Source organism: Bison bison, unplaced genomic scaffold (assembly GCF_000754665.1).
Source record: "Bison bison bison isolate TAMUID 2011002044 unplaced genomic scaffold, Bison_UMD1.0 scf7180017864389, whole genome shotgun sequence".
NCBI classification, from domain to species: domain Eukaryota; kingdom Metazoa; phylum Chordata; class Mammalia; order Artiodactyla; family Bovidae; genus Bison; species Bison bison.
The window spans coordinates 8768300-8782937 of NW_011494961.1; the positions used below are offsets into that span (position 1 = coordinate 8768300).

A 14638-nucleotide genomic window follows, 5' to 3' on the forward strand; every position below is an offset into this window, starting at 1 on the left:
AAAAAGTTGACTTAAAGCTCAACATTCAGAAAACGAAGATCATGGCATCCGGTCCCATCACTTCATGGGAAATAGATGGGGAAACAGTGGAAACAGTGTCAGATTTTATTTTTCTGGGTTCCAAAATCACTACAGATGGTGACTGCAGCCATGAAATTAAAAGATGCTTTCTCCTTGGAAGGAAAATTATGATCAACCTAGATAGCATATTCAAAAGCAGAGACATTACTTTGGCAACAAAGGTTCGTCCTGTGGTCATGTATGGATGTGAGAGTTGGACTGTGAAGAAGGCTGAGCACCTAAGAATTGATGCTTTTGAAGTGTGGTGTTGGAGAAGACTCTTGAGAGTCCCTTGGACTGCAAGGAGATCCAACCAGTCCATTCTGAAGGAGATCAGCCCTGGGATTTCTTTGGAAGGAATGATGCTAAAGCTGAAACTCCAATACTTTGGCCACCTCATGCGAAAAGTTGACTCATTGGAAAAGACTGATGCTGGGAGGGATGGGGGGCAAGAGGAGAAGGGGACGACAGAGGATGAGATGGCTGGATGGCATCACTGACTCAATGGACGTGAGTCTCAGTGAACTCCAGGAGTTGGTGATGGACAGGGAGGCTGGGCATGCTGTGATTCATGGGGTCACAAAGAGTTGGACCTGACTGAGCGACTGATCTGATCTGATCTGATCTGATTGAAGTCTATAAGTGGGTTTCAATGTTCAAAAAGATGTAATCTGTTGAAGATAGAGGTTAAACACTGACCAAAGAGAATGTGTTGCTAACATCCGGAAATCACAATTATGAATGAAAGAGATTTAGATGTTGCTTAAAGGCTTAAGAAAAACAAGGTCTTGAAACAGAGTTGAATGATCAATGCAAACAAAAGAGCTGATGAGTTTCTTAACAGACTACTAAAGCTTTGTTGCTGCTGCTAAGTCGCTTCAGTCGTGTCCAACTCTGTGCAACCCCGTAGACGGCAGCCCACCAGGCTCCCCCGTCCCTGAGATTCTCCAGGCAAGAACACCGGAGTGGGTTACCATCTCCTTCTCCAATGCATGAAAGTGAAAAGTGAAAGTGAAGTCGCTCAGTCGTCTCCAACTCTTAGCGACCTACCAGCCCTTAAAAAAGAAAACCCAGGGGCTTCCCTGGTGGTTCAGCGTAAAGAGGCTGCCTTCCGATATAGGAGACACAGGTTCGATCCCTGATCCTGGAAGACCCCACATACCACAGAGCAACTAACGGCCTGCCCCACAATTACCGACCTTGTACTCTGCAGCCTGGGAGCTCACACGGGCAACTCCTGAAGCCTGCATACCCTAGAGCCTGTGCTCCACAAGAGAAGCCACCACAGTGAGAAGCCTGAACACAACAGTTCAAGAGTAGCCTGTGCAGCAACCGAGACCTGGCATGGAAATCAACCAATCAATCGATAAAATCTAAAAAAGAAAAAAAAAACCCCAATGTCACCATAAAGCCATGAAAAAGTCAAGCTGTAGAATAAAATGGACACAATATCATAGTTCGCAAATGCATGTCGGGTACTGTGCTTTGGGTATTATATAATTAATCCTTAGAACAACATTAGGAAATATTTTTAAATATTTATTCATTTAGCTGTGTTGGGTCTTAGTTGTGCACACGGTTCTTCCTTGCATGACTCGGGATCTTTCAGCATGGCACATGGACTCTCTAGTGATGGCAAGCAGGCTCAGGGGTTGTGGTACGTGGGCTCCAGCGTGCACAGGCAGCATGTGGGCTTAGTTGCTCCAGGCCATGTGGGATCTTAGTTCCCCGACCAGAGATCGAACCTACCGAACCTACCCTGCATTGCGAGGCGGTTTTCTCAACCACGGGACCACCAGGGAAATCCCAGGAAACACTTTAAAGAAAAGAAGTTGAGATCATGTGAAGTGCTCAAGATCAGACAGGTAGGAAGTGGCAGAGCTCAGATCTGAACCAGGAATTCGATCTCAGGAGCCCCTGTTCTGTCACAGAGGTCAACAATATAGTCAGTGAAAAAGATCGAGACAATCAATTACAAGCTTTTTTTAAAAAAAAAGGAGAGATGCATAAACACATAGGAAAGTCTCCAGAAAATATAGGCATTTTTAAATCTTTATAATTTTGAAGAAATTAATATAAACTTAGAAAAAAAATTTAATATATAAATCACCTCTCTTGAGGGGAGAGGGGAGGAGCCTATGAAGTATTTCCCTGTTACCCATATTTCCCTTTTAATTATAAGTACTGTAACAAACACACCACTATAATAAATTTATAATATAGATATATTGCTATGTTAACAGGATCCCAGTTTAGCTAAGAAATTTCACGCCTATAAAAGTTTTTTCAGAGACCAAGACATCTTAGCTTTTCCTTACTAACATTCTTAGAGCTTAATTTACTTGTAAAAATCCTCCTGCCTAAAATGGATAGGCGTTAGTTAGTATGATTACAGCAACAAGGGTGCCTTGTGAGTCATGGCATTCTATTTCAGAAATGCCCATAAAATTTGCTAAATATTTTTACTAACAAGTTCTTGAAAACTGAAAAGAAGACTCACTGTTTAATTAATACAAAAATGATCATATATATTTGTGAAATACTTTCCCAACAAAAGTTACATGGAAAGGCATCTTTGCCAGACCCTTACAGGTCCCACATCTGTATAAGAGTGACAGATTTAAATCAGGGGAATGGGAAGGCCTGGAAGGTAGCTTTGTGACACTATTCTGAGAATGGACTGGGAAAAAAAACTTAATTTAAAAGACAAGAATTAAATAAGCAGCTACTGTAATGACTGTAATTCTGAACTCGGGGAGAGTGATGCTTGGGTAGAGAATAAACATTTTGATTTCTGGTACTAATTTGCTATCCCACACTAAGATAGACTAGACAACTTTAGTTCTATAACTAGTTGTTATAAGAGGAAGACTCAGCCTATCAGTGGTGGTTGCTGGTAGGAATGGAGAGAGACTACAAATAGGCTGCCATTTTCTTTTTGGGGTGACGGAAATGTTCTAAAATTAGATCATGACGGTGGCTGCACAATTCTGTAAATTTACTAAAAATCATTCAACGATATGCTTAAAACACACACATTTTATAGGATGAAAGTCATAACTCAATTAAGCTTTACTCTTAAAAAAAAAAAAAAAGCTATAGCCCATCAAGACACATAGTTTCTAAAGCCTTAGAAACCAAAGACTAACTCATGTTCTGTTATTATATATTGCAGGCTCACTTATCCCTTTAAAGTGTTGTTATTTACCAGCTGAGCACTTCCTCAGCAGTGACTGAAATAACATACATTTTAAAGTTTTCTACAGACAGGATCAAGAACTCACCAATAAAATGCAAACTGTTTAACAAAATTTGTGTAAACTGTGCTCCAAAAATAAACTGGTAAGTAAATAAAATGAAGTGACAAAAAACAGATGGGTTTTCTAACAGAATTCATCAAAATTTACTATGAGTTGGACCTCAAGGGGGAAAAGTGAGGGTCTGTTTTCTTTCTCACTATTTAAAAAAAATTGGTCACTTTAACTGGCGAGGTAGTTTAATACTTGTTGAAATGAATATTTATTGACACAGAGCAAATATTAGCTGTGCAAATTTGAAAACAATAAATTTGGACTCGGGGTATTTCACAAGAAGTGATCATCTGGGGTCTGTCCACAGGGCGGTGCCGCACTCAGCCAGCAGAAACTGTTTCTGATGTCACTCAATTTGATAGAATAAAGTACCTTCACTAAAATCTGCTGTGCAAAGTGTTCCATAGGATGTTTTCAATCTTGTCTTCTATTTCTTGTTCATCTTTTTATTGATGGCTGGAGAACTCCAAAGATTAGATTCAATTCCAGGAGAGGAATCTTAGAGGTGGAGTCCCAGGGAAAGACAATTTTAACAATCCCTGGTACGTTGTAGAACATGTAGTAACAAGGAAAATGAATGAACAAATGCATAAATAGGGGAATGAGCAAGTAGATGGACAGATTAGATAAGTAATCAGACAGACAGATGAGACCCTCAAGATAGAAGAGGGCTATAAAACAAGGTCCAAAGCTAGGGAATATTTTAAATAATCCTTTATGTTTCTTGGGGATCTAAAGCAGAGGTTCTCAGAGTTAAGGGGTAGAGTGGGGGAACACATGTTTTTCCCAAATACTGGATGATGTCTGCCCCAAGCCCCTTTCCCCGCCTCCATTCCTGATACATCTAGGAGTTCAGACAATTTCTGGAGGGTGAGGGTGGGTGGGCTTTCCAGGTGGGTTCTCCCTCCTTTGCCTGCGTGTCTGCAGGGTTTAGAAGAAAGAACAAGGCAGGAAACTTCTGCTTCCCACCCCTTTATGTATTTACAGCCCGCATGATAAACCCAGGACGCTGGGGAATAAGTAAAGAGGGTTGAAGTCTGGTATTTGTGGTAAAATGCTTACATCTACTGCAGCAGGCAAGCAAAGACCTTCCTGATAATTTAAACAGACATTTGTACCTTTAACACCCTGAACTGTGATTCTATTAATTTCCGAGCAACCCTGTCCAAGAGGTGTTTGGTCAGAGAATTATTCCGCGCTAACTGGTACCACCTGCTCCTTGTTTAATGGTCAAACAAAGTGGAAAGCACCAGCTTAGCAGAAACACCCTGGGGGCTGTATCAGAAAGGTTAAGGCTAACAGCCTAACTGAACAACAGTGGTAATTATCTGCTGCTTCATCTCTAGCTTCCGTATATACCCCAAAGATTTACACACCTAGAAACTGATTCCCGGAGGTTTTAATAATTATTACTCTGTAGTAGGAGCCTGCACAGATTACCTACTCAAGTGAGAGGTTTCTAAAAATCATAAAAAACACATTCCATTTAATATTTTCAAAAGAGAGTGGAACTTACATTTTCTTCTAACAGTGGCTGGTCTGAGAGCAAAGCAGAAGCTGGGTCTAACAGCTTAACCTTATACTCTCTAAAACATACATTTTCTAAACCATATTAGAGATCTCATTCTAAATAAATAAAGAGATCACAAAGTCAATAGCATATTTCGTCAATATAAACAACAAACTTTCTAGATTTGGAAGCGTAGTCTCTTACTCTAGGAAAACTGAGAAGGAAAAAAAGAACAGTTTCTTCAAAATAATTTCATAACTCTTTCCTTTAATAAAGCTCCTTTACTACATGCCTTTCAGATTATTTTAAAATATCTTTTGATTTCTCCCTTTACCATGTCATGACCAGACTTGGTGTCTGATTTATACAATTTCAAAAAGTTTGCATAAAATAATTAATCGGCTATTTAAATGAGTTTTTAAAAAACTGACATCTTGGAACTTTGCTTGATGTTTATGAATACATTAGAAGAAAGTCTTAGCACTTGGAGATTTGAATGAAGTCGTCTTTAAGCAAGAATCTATAGGAAGGAGTTAAAAAATCCTGCTCTAGGGTGGAGGCAAAGGGGAGACTTCAGAACAAACATTTAACCTGGGGCTGTGGTTAGCACACTTTATAGTTGTAAACAGAGGCAAATGCCTAAGAACAGGAAGCTTACTCACCCCCAGGGCTGCTGTAGGAAGGCACCTGGGTACACTTGAGCACAATTTCCTTGTAGAGGTCTAAAGTCTAGAATCAGACATTTTAATATGCATTTAAAATACAATGGGTTCCTTGTTACTATATTTCTGCTTAGTGCACTGTGTCAACAAAACAAGAAATAGCCTAAAACAGCCTCAGAGACGAAGGGGGACACTTCCTGTTAGCAAGAATTAAAACACTGAAAAATGAAGGAAAAGGGAGGTTCTAGAGTCTGCACCCTCAGCAGGTTGGTCCCATCTGCTTGCTGCAGTTGGGGTGTGGTGTTCTCCAGGCTTTGGCAGAGGGCAAGGAGAGCAGGAGGGCTAGACAGCTCTTCAAGTCCGGTGCTCTAGCCCATCTGGTGTCCTCAAGGCAGAGCACAGTGTCATATAAGGAAAGGAAAAAGTAGGAGAGGAAAGCAGGCATGGAAGAGCCAAAAGAAGCCTGTATAAAGCCTCCATTTCTCATTCTCTTATGCCAACCACAAAAAGGTTCTTTTGCATGACTGGCCGAATAAGCCACTGCTTTCAAATGGTATGAGGCTATAAAAAGGAATACTTTCTCCAGGGCCATTAAGGTCACTACACTTGGCTTCCAGAACTTAAACTACTATGTTGTATTTCAGTAAATTATTTCTTGCTCAAAAGCACTTATTTGACCAATGTTTCCAACCTTGGCTTTGGTTTCTGCAAATAACTCCAACACAAGGAATGGCACCCTTGGAGAAAAGGCAAGAGTAACATAAAAGATGAAAATCCTGAGTCTAACAATGCCACGTTTAGCAAGTTTGAGGAAAGCCAGTGAATGTTAGAATTGGGATTTGAAATAGATCTCTAAAATATTTATCTACTGAATTTTTACTTATCCTAATAAATTAAGGAAAAGAAGAGACGGCACAAACTGTTTATTTCTTTAATTTTCACCAGAAAGTTTGCATATTAAAAAAACTCACTTGAAGAAAATAAAAAGAAATTTGGTTTATACATCACAGCATTTAAATATTATTTTATGAAATATTAGTAAATAGTTGGATATTCAGAATAACTGCCAACAGACATGGTTTGCTAAGGAAAACGAGGCTGTTCAGAGGTAAAAGTTGGAAAGTTGCAAAGTCTCATCAACAAATGTGTCTTCTCTTGCCTGTTCTACTAAATGTTCCCTGTATGGAGCTTGAACCCTCTACCACAAAGCGTAGGTGGCTGTTGGGATGATAAAGACCATATCTGAGTGAGTATCTACATACCATTGGTTTTGTAGTAACCCTTAACCCTTAGCCAACTGCCCGTTTCCCTTAAACAAAAGTCCGGAACAGAATACACAGTTCTATTTTGTATTTCTTTTAGAAACACCATAACACGAGAAATTTTGTTCTAAGATACCCAAGCTGTCCCTCCAGGAGGTAATTAGATAAAGAGAGAAAAGAGTTTGGAAAGAAAGATACAAGAAAATGAGTCAGAGTTTTTACAAGGAACCCTGAAAAGACAAAGACAATATAGAAAAGTATAGGTATCAGAGCTGACTCAAATGGCTTCTAGGGGCCCAGAGTATGTCCCATAAAAGGGCACTTACAGCTTGGGGAGTGCAGAGGGGCACTGGAGGTGAGTGAGCATCAGTCCTTCTCAGCAAAACCAGGAGAGCTCCAAGGATTTGGACAGAAAAAAGTGTGGTAGGGATGGGGAGTGAAGGGGGAGCTGACACTGTTAAACAGAAACATAACTTTGAAAGTATGGGGACTACCTTTACTGAAACATTTCTATCTGAGCAATTGTAAAGAAAGATAAGTGAAAGTGTTAGTCAATCAGTTGTGTTTGACTCTTTGCAACCCCACCGACTGTAGCCTGCCAGGCTCCTTTGTCCATGGAATTCTCCAGGCAACAATACTGGAGGGTGTTGCCATGCTCTTCTCCAGGGGATCTTCCCAACCCAGGGATTGAACCTGGGTCTTCTGCATTGCAGGCAGATTCTTTACCATCTGAGCCACCTGGGAGTGAGTGAGTGAAAGTCACCCAGTCGTGTCTGACTCTTTGAGACCCCATGGACTGTACAGTCCATGGGATTCTCCAGGCCAGAATACTGGAGTGGGTAGCCTTTCCCTTTTCCAGGGGATCTTCCCAACCCAGGGATCAAACCCAGGTCTGCCACATTGCAGGCGGATTCTTTACCAACTAAGCCACAAGGGAAGCCCGAGCCACCTGGGAAGCCCCGAGCAGTAGTAAATACAACCACAATTAAGTCAGCATATGAAACAATCAGATATTCTATTTAGCACAAATGGTTAGTTATCATATGTAAATAAACAAAAATATGTCATTTAGCATGTATTTATATGATCTATATTATATCTATATCTGGCTATATTATTCATTATAGATAGATTCACTACAAGTAACATGTAAAATACTTTAATTATGATGATCTGTTTAATCAAGGTTTTCACATAGGGCCTTGGCTTTCGTCTTTCTTTCTTTGCATATTAAATCGGCTTTTCGTTTCCACAATCTTTGCAGTAAGGGCAGGTGATTTGATGAACCCAGTCCCTGAAGTACACCCTCAAAAGCCACTAGAAGAACTTGGAAAAAGACAAGAGAAACAGAGAATGATTTCTGCTGGTTTATCCATGCAGTGAGTGAAGAATGGTCAGGAAAGGAAATAGAAGTAGAATATAAAATTCTGCGGCTCCATCTCATAGCCAGAGTTCATTTCCTTATTTTCTACACCTCCTCTGACAAATCCTAAGAAAAGAATTCCTGTGACTAAATGTCTCCCAATTACTAATAACAGGAACTTCCTACAGAATGTTTCACTGACAGATTAAATACACAAGCTTTTACTCTATTGTAACCCATGGATAAGAACACTGGAAAGTTACCTTGAAACAAAGCCTATTAAAATGTAATTTAAGCTATAATCAGAAAGAAGCATAAAAAATACAATAAGGATCATAAACTGTACAATTTTTATGAAAATCTCTCTCTTTTTAAGCACATGAGTTTTAAAAATGCTTACACTTCTTGACATATTAACTACTACTGAGAATTTATTTTGGAACAGTTTTAAATACAGAAAAAAACATTATCCAAAAATATATTTGGTTAAACATTAAAGCAATCTAAATGTCTACAGCAGACATTTTGAAGGATCCAAGAAATACATTAGGGCTTCCCTGGTGGCTCAGACAGTAAAGAGTTTGTCTGCAGTGTGGGAGACTGGGTTCAATCCCTGGGTTGGGAAGATCCCCTGGAGAAGGTAATGGTAACCCACTTCAGTATTCTTGCCTGGAAAAACTGATCCTCAGTCCATGGGGTTGCAAAGTCAGACATGACTGAAATACATTATACTTTCTGTTTAAAAAACAGCAACATATTTTTATTTTCATAAAAATTTAAATGCATGACATTTTTAAAAAAACAAGTTAATAAATACACCCTAAAGAAGGTAAGGTGTTAATGTTGGTTGTGGGATTTACCAATTATTTTCTTTTCCTCTGTTTCTTGCCTACTTTCTCCAAATTTTCTGTGACAAAAGTATTTACCTATATATCTATTAATAGATGCAACTGTATTCTCAGTTTATAAATATTATGTTTAAGATTTTAATGATGAAGAAAATACAATATGATTTCAGCAATGTAAAGATGTATGTTACATACATATTTTTAAAACTCTGAAGGAAATATACCATATATTAATACTGCTTAATGAATTCATGGGTAATTTTAACTTTTTTATTTTGATTGTATTTTCTAATTTTCCATATTAATCATTGTTGGTTAGACAGCATCACTGACTCAATGGACATGAATTTGAGAAAACTCCAGGAGACAGTGAAGGAAGGAAGCCTGGAGTGCTTCAAGGGGTCGCAAAGAGTGGGACACAACTTAGCAACTGAACAACAACAAATAATCAGGAAAATGCTAATGGTGATTTTAACTATAAGAGTATTGACAGAGTTAACAGGGAAAATGTGCTTCTGTTTTTTAAAAAGGTATTTTGTTTTGTATAATTTCAAGTATGCAAAAAATGCATCTACAGAAAAGTCAGAGCACAAGTACACTAAAACATTAGGAACGGTTGTCCAAGTGGTAGGAGTATGAGATTTTTTCCTTCCTACATCTGTGTATAGTCCACATTTAAAAATATTTTCATTACCAATGTGTCATTTTATACCAATAGCTAAAAGTATTGGAAACCATGTATAGCTGTTGCTGTTATTTTCACAGAAATATTTGTCCACTGAAATCTTTGTTTCATGTCTTCACTCAGCCTCAATTAACTGCAATAAAAAGCATATGTTTAGGGACTTCCCTGGTGGTCGAGTGGCTAAGACTCTGCGCTCCCAATGCAGGGGATCCAGGTTCGATTCCTGGTCAGGGAACTAGATCCCACATGTTGCAACTGAAAGTTTAAATGCTGCAATTAAAACCTGGCACAGCCAGATAAAATTTTTTTTTCAGTATATGTGTAGAATTTTGCATTTTGGACAAGTCTGCAGTATCGTTGCTGTAGAGAAAGCCTGGTCAACCAGTAATTATTTTTTGGATGTTACAATCCTAACTTGAAGTAAACACACAATTAAATTAGTCTTTACTTAGTGTTCAACTTTCAAAACAGACGTCACTGTACTAAAGTGTGATATCTTCTGCAGGGTTTATTCCCAAGAAGGGTGAAGACTGCTTTATAAATTTCCATATAATGGATGTCATTCATTCTCTCACAAAAGAAAACCAGCCAGTCATTTAGCAAATCTCCAAGCCCTCTGGGTGAATATTGGTAAATTTTGTGCAACACAAATGTTTTAGGAAGCCTGTGTATTTAAGCACTGTTGAAAATCTTTTTCCTGTTATTTGGTGGAGTTTGGCTTTGTTGTGAGCTTCTCCGGTGACTCAGACATAAAGAATCTACCTGCAATGCAAGAGACCCAGGTTCAACCTCTAGGTCAAGAAGAGCCACTGAAGAAGGAAATGACAACCCACTCCAGTATTCTTGCCTGGAGAATCCCATGGACAGAGGAGCCTGGTGGGCTATAGTCCATGGGGCTGCAGAGAGTCAGACACGACTAAGTGATTTAGCACATATATACAGCACATATTAGGTCATATAGCTCTATTCAAACAGTAATATATCTGAATGAGACATAGGGATATATTGACACTGACTTGGGTTATCAAGAGGAGGAGGGAAGGAGGAACCAAAGCGCCTTTTTATTTTTAGAAGTTTAGATTTTTAAATTGCAGATCAGTGATTCTGAACCTATACAACTCAAATCACATTATCTATCAAGATGGGACTGCTGCTGGTGCTAAGTCGCTTCAGTCGTGTCTGACTCTGTGCAATCCCATAGATGGCAGCCCACCAGGCTCCGCCGTCCCTGGGATTCTAGTTATATTATAAATACTACTTGTACAATAAAATTGTTGCTGTTCAGTCGCTAAGTCATATCTGATTCTTTGCAACCCCATGGACTGTAGCCCACCAGGCTCCTCTGTCCATGTGGTCTCCCAGGCAAGAATACTGGAGTATGGGGCCATTTCCTCCTCCAGGGGATCGAACCACATCTCCTGCACTGGCAGGTGGGTTCTTTACCACTGAGCCTCGAGGGAAGCCCATACAATAAAATATCATCATACTAATACAATGTTAGGTAAAGAAAGTTACAAAATGGTATATATAGCACAATTTTTTACTGTGGGGGAAAACTGCTATGCATAAATAAACTAGTTACTAGAAAGGTGATATTATATGGAACATTTACTTCCCTTTTTACCTTTTTGTGTTGAAAAAATAAGTAAGCAGCATATTTTTATTTTACTGCCTAAGAGCAAAGATAATTGTTGATTCAACAATATTTAGTGAGTACATACTCTGTATTAGGGGCTGTTGTAGGGACACAACAGTTTTTTAAAAGTCACTTCTTTCACAGAGTTTAAATTCTGCTAATGTTGTACTACAACAACAATAAAAAAATTTCAAGTGCTATGAATAAAACTAAAATAAGAGGGATGTTTAAAGTAAGATCACCAAGCTTATGAAGCAATATTCTATTTTAAATTTTTAAATGAACACTCATTATGTGGGAAAAAAATCAGTACCCCATCAAGTCAAATGAATATCAAGAACACCTATGTTCCAACTTGCTGAAACTCGATCACAGTAAACAGCTTCTAGAAACCTGTACAAATAAAACGTCTTGAAACTAAAAAGGAATCCCACTGAAGATGCTCCCCTACATACTCGAGAGTAGATTTTTGCCTTTGAGTTCTTTTCCATTTCTAATAGATTCAAATAATGTATATATGTGTCAAGTATTCTAGTTCTCTTGGTCATAATGAACTTTTAAAAAACTGATCACCCCAGTACACTCTTTAAAGAAAGGTTTAACTCACATGAGGCTTTTAAGAAGAAAAGGTTAAAAATGCGATATTGTAAACACAGGAAGATTAAAAACAAAAATATTATGTGGGAACAGAAAAGTTGAAGCTGTCACATAGCCAATAAGGATTCAGAACTCAGTTTGAGTTTTGATGCAGAAATTATATTTTATCTTAAATAAGGAAAAGAGAAACTACAGATATCAAAAAAATTATTTAATGAAACGATGACCAATCTCAAGATAAGCAATACTTGAGGGTTAGATATGTAGTCAATGTTGTCCCCACTGCTGAAAGCTTAGATGAGGCAGATGAATGGTTGGCCAATCAGAACAGAGAATTATTTCTGGCTTTCTGTTGTGTGTGGAATTCGGCTCTAAGTGCTCAGGAAGGTAGCAGAAGGCTGGCTCCTGTCCTCAAGAGATTTTTGATTAAGTAACTCCTACCCTCCCCCTTCTACCCAGAAGCCACTTAAAAAGACGAATGAGCAATAAAAACAAATTTTACAAATTAGAGAAGAGTCTGAAATACATTTGAAGTTTAGTAAGCCCCAAACTGTGTATCAGATAGAAGTAAAAGTGAAAAGAAAATTCAAATAATGAACATAAAATGGGAGATGAGGGAAGACATATATATATCTTACAAACTTTAAATGTCTAGGGTACACAGATGAAAACTGAACACAATTTTTTTTTAATGTAGAAGTCTTTTTTAAATGCCAAGCTCCACAGATCAGTAACAAATAGAAAATCATTCTATTCAGTTTAGCACTGGTCTATCCTTGGGAATGAACTATGGTCACTGTTTTCTACAGAGTGAAGCAGGTTTAGAAAAAACACAGGATGATTAAAAGCATTCTCTGAACCCGAACCTCATGCTAAAAAGTAGTCAGGAAACGCTATAAACTCAATGCTCAATTAGCATCCGGAAACTAAAAGATGTAATCCCATATTTAATCTTATTTCCATTAAATGCAATTTTCGTTGATGAGTCTACATAAAGATTACTCATTCGAAACTGTCTTTTAAAAACATGCTATCAAAGTGAAAGTGAAAGTTACTCAGTCATGTCCAAATTTTTGTGACCCCATGGACTATACAGTCCATGGAATTCTCCAGGCCAGAATACTGGAGTGGGTAGCCTTTTTCATCTCCAGGGGATCTTCTCAAACCAGGAATTGAACCTAGGTCTCCCCCATTGCAGGCAGATTCTTTACCAGCTGAACCAGCTGATTCTTTACCACGGAAGCCCAAGAATACTGGGGTGGGTAGCCTATCCCTTTTCCAGCAGATCTTCCCAACCCAGGAATCAAACCAGGATCTCCCACATTGTAGGCAGATTCTTTACCAATTGAGCTATGAGGGAAGCCCTAAAATATTTTTTAAAAATTGAAACAAAGTAACAGTCTAGAAGTTTTTCATATTCTGACTTTGAAGGTTTTCTGGTTTTGTCTTTTTTTCTTCTAACATCTCCTGTAGCATAATATGCAGTAATAAAGATATTAGAAGACTGGGAGCCCGTTTCCAAGGCTTATACTGAACAAGAGCAAAATGACATTCCAGTTAATACGTTTCTATACTCTAAAGTAAGGCACATCTTAAGAATGTCAAAAGGGCTGATGGGCTGATGAGGGGTATCTTTAAAGGACATGAGTGAGTTTCATTTGTGGGTGAGAGGGCCTTCCCTGTGGCTTAGAGGTAAATAATCCACCTGCAATGCAGGGCACTTGGGTCTGATCCCTGGGTTTGATCTCTGGGTTGGGAAGGTTCCCCTGGAAAAGGAAATGGCAATCCACTCCAGTATTCTTGCCTGGGAATTCTCATGGACGGAGGAGCCTGGCGGGCTACAGTCCATGGGGTCACAAAGAGTCAGACACGACTGAGCACGCATGCAGGAGGGTTATTTACAGGGTAAATAAAACCTTTCATACTGTTCATGGCAAGAACACTGAAGTGGACTGGTTCCAAACAGGAAAAGAAGTACGCCAAGGCTATATATTGTCACCCTGCTTATTTAATTTATATGCAGAGTACATCATGAGAAACGCTGGGCTGGAAGAAGCACAAGCTGGAATCAAGATTGCCGGGAGAAATCTCAATAACCTCAGACACGCTGATGACACCACCCTTATGGCAAAGTGAAGAGGAACTAAAAAGCCTCTTTTCGTGATGAAAGTGAAAGAGGAGAGTGAAAAAGTTGGCTTAAAGCTCAACATTCAGAAAACAAAGATCATGGCATCTGGTCTCAGCACTTCATGGGAAATAGATGGGGAAACAGTGGAAACAGCGTCAGATTTTATTTTTGGGGGTTCCAAAATCACTGCAGATGGTGACTGTGGCCATGAAATTAAAAGACACTTACTCCTTGGAAGAAAAGTTATGACCAACCTAGATAGCATATTGAAAAGCAAAGACATTACTTTGCCAACAAAGGTTCGTCTAGTTAAGGCTATGGCTCTTCCAGTGGTCGTGTATGGATGTGAGAGTTGGACTGTGAAAAAAGCTGATCTCGAAGAATTGATGCTTTTGAACCGTGGTGTTGGAGAAGACTCTTGAGAGTCCCTTGGACTGCAAGGAGATCCAACCAGTCCATTCTGAAGGAGATCAGCCCTGGGATTTCTTTGGAGGGAATGATGCTAAAGCTGAAACTCCAGTACTTGGCCACCTCATGCGAAGAGTTGACTCATTGGAAAAGACTCTGATGCTGGGA

At 39.0% G+C, this 14638-nt stretch overlaps 1 protein-coding gene and 2 non-coding genes across 14 annotated transcripts in view; 1 reads left to right on the top strand and 2 right to left on the bottom strand.

Moving 5' to 3' along the window:
• Positions 1-14638, bottom strand: part of SGMS2 (sphingomyelin synthase 2) — a 98849-nt gene that overhangs the window by 30668 nt on the left and 53543 nt on the right. For 2 of the 12 annotated variants that reach the window (XM_010858574.1, XM_010858572.1), the window contains exon 2: positions 1260-1433. The exons of the other annotated variants lie outside the window; for them this stretch is intronic. The gene's annotated coding sequence lies outside the window, so the exon portion shown is untranslated. The remainder of the gene's footprint in view (positions 1-1259; positions 1434-14638) is intronic. 12 annotated transcript variants of the gene reach the window in all.
• On the bottom strand, positions 7478-7549 carry TRNAC-GCA. The gene has a single exon. It is a non-coding gene; the product is annotated as a tRNA-Cys (tRNA).
• TRNAG-CCC lies at positions 9864-9936 on the top strand. Its single transcript has one exon. It is a non-coding gene; the product is annotated as a tRNA-Gly (tRNA).